This window comes from Mercenaria mercenaria, chromosome 4, assembly GCF_021730395.1.
Source record: "Mercenaria mercenaria strain notata chromosome 4, MADL_Memer_1, whole genome shotgun sequence".
Lineage (NCBI taxonomy): Eukaryota > Metazoa > Mollusca > Bivalvia > Venerida > Veneridae > Mercenaria > Mercenaria mercenaria.
The window spans coordinates 73,857,318-73,860,156 of record NC_069364.1 but is presented as its reverse complement, the minus strand read 5'-3'; positions in this window follow the sequence as shown (position 1 = coordinate 73,860,156).

Genomic DNA, 2,839 nt, shown 5'->3' with positions numbered 1-2,839 from the left:
TAAAGGCTTCTTGCTTCCATTTTACTTCAAAATGTATCAAGAAATTAAAATCTTGTTGATTTTTTAAAGTTCTGAACTTCTGATGTAACTTAAACCGTGTTAATTTACGGAACTGCATATACAAACAAGTGGCGTACGATTCAATATAGTCTTTTGAAATAAGAACGTTCATAATTGTCTAATTAGTCAAAAAATAGAAAAAAAAAACATATGAAAAGAACCGAATAGAACAGAGCTTTGATTTTTCACCAAACTGTTTATGAGAACAATACGAATCAACATGAATTAGATAATTTCCGACTGAAAACTAAATATCTTTGGAATATTGAAACATTCAACGACAGGAGAAAAACTAATTCAAAGAATAATTTTCTTATGAAATAGTGTAATTTGCAAATTAGGCACTCATTCAAAGCTGGTGAGAGTGGGAAGAGAATGTGTTCATTTATTTAAACAGAAGACACAGCATGGTTTCCACGATATGCAAAGAAAGGGTGAAATTAACAGACGCGCAATATCATGTCTATTTTAGAAATGAAATCCAAGCTTTATAAAGAAATGATAATAAATTTTTTTAAAAAAATGGCATGCTTTCCATGAGTTTGCACGGCAGGATTATCTCTTAAGTGCGATCTACATTTTTGTCACAGTTTTGTTCGTGGAAAGCATGCAAAATAACCACCTTTACAGCTAAAGACTTTAGTTTACACAATAAATTTGATTTCATGATTGAATTGTATAGTATGTACAAACACATATCTGAATGGCATATATCATTGATTATACAAGTAACTTAGACACTCTAAATAAGTAGACAGGGTGAATCGGAGCTAATTGTTTTTTTTTTTTTTTTAAATGAGTTCGGATCTCTTGATACAAAGAAAAAACAATGCTGATAAGAAAAATCAGAAATTTGATTCATAATTAAATAGATTCTTTCTTTCTTTGATTTCTATGGAAATTCAAGGCCAGTTAATAAAACGTGTGTGCGTGTTTTAGTAACATGTGTGTGTTTTTAAGTTTGTTAAATTGCTCGGGTTTTCTTTGCCATTGCCTGTCAAATACAATATTGCTTAGTTTATTACTTTATTTTTTCATGTTTTAGAGTAAACTTCTAGGCATGAAAGTTAAACAGAAGTACCATTATGTGGACAAGAACAATCAGGCAAAGCGGGGAATACTTGTATCTTCACACAAATTTCGTTTTTCTCGAGGAAAACTATCATACATGTTTTGGTGGGAAAGCTCGTTTATGAAAAAATTATCGGATTTCAATGTTTAGCGGGATTCAAAGTTTCAAAAGAAAAGAAAAGAAATTTATTCGAATTTCGCAATATCATAAGCTAACATAATGTTTTTTTAGAGAAGTGTTATATATCTTTACAAGAATAATATTTCTATATGAATCTTTAAAACAACGTGATTTATATCAAAAACTGACTACTTGTTGCTTTCTGTGGAGTAACTTGCGAGCTTAATTTCCGTGTATTACCTAAAGCAAAAATTTATATCAATGCAAAATCCGTGACAAAAAATATAAATGACACGACTTTAGCTAATGTAAGGGAGGCAATCCAATTTGAAGAGAATTCTTTAACACAATCAATAATTAAGGGGGATAATTCTTACAAATTCTCGTTAAAAACTGACCATGTAAAACGAAAATTTCATGTTGTCTTTACGTATCTTTATAGAACATCACTTTTTCCTACACCTATTTTTCATGACAGTTCTGTCATAAATTAACGACAAAAATGAAAAAATAGGGGGTTGAATAGTTCCTAGTGAAATGCCAGTCAGTTGTGGTTTGCTACCCTAAAATGGCGCATATTTGCTCTTGTCCGCACAATAAACCCCTACTTTCGGTTTCGCTCTGCAAAACTTGCCATGTGGGGTGTATAAACATGAAAACCGTCTCATTTCATGCAGAATATATTCTAGCAAAAGTGTAATTAAAGCACTCGTTCAACACGAAACCGTCTCATTTCATGCAGAATATATTCTAGCAAAAGTGTAATTAAAGCACTCGTTCAACACGAATTTGCGCTAGAAATGGGAAAAGTAGGATATATTTACTAATGACTTCTTTCGACTACACCACGGAAGCACATTTTCGACTGAATTACTGACCTTATTCCTACAGACAAGAGACAGTCACAAATTATGCCCTTTAGACTGTGTTTCTTCCCTTGTCTTACATGCGCTCATGTAGATGCAGTAGTATATTCTAAATAACGCAGCATGACGTAGACACAGATAAAGACTCGGCCAATCATTGCTTGCTGGAAATCTCTAGCAGTCGTTAATTTAATTATAGGGATAAGGTCTTTATACATTTTTCCTATTTTCCTAAAAATGCTATCTTTTGAAATAATAAAAATCGTATGCAGTTTTCAGCTCCTTATTCCTTTATGTAAGCATTTCAATAATTGCCTGATATTTCTTTTATTTACAATATCATTTTTTCATTGTAACATTTTAATAACTACTCTATACCAGTGGCAAAATCCTAAAGCGTATCAAATATAGTTCCTACCGGTGACTAATAAAGGGATTGGCTTACGGAAGGTCGGTGGTTGCTCGTGATGAAATGATGCACGGTCTTCCTCCACCATCAAAGCTGGGAAGTCGATCGCCATATGACCTTTAAGTGTGTCAGTGCTACGTTAAACCCGACAAGAAAAAAAAATAAGATAAAGGAAATGAAGTGCGTTATATTCGGAAGTATTGGAAAAATTGTATAAAAGCTGAGAGCGGGTTTGATTTACCATTAGTCGTTCAGTGGTTAAAGGATAACTTACAATAAATTAGTGGGTGTTCCCTTAGACAAAAAGAAATT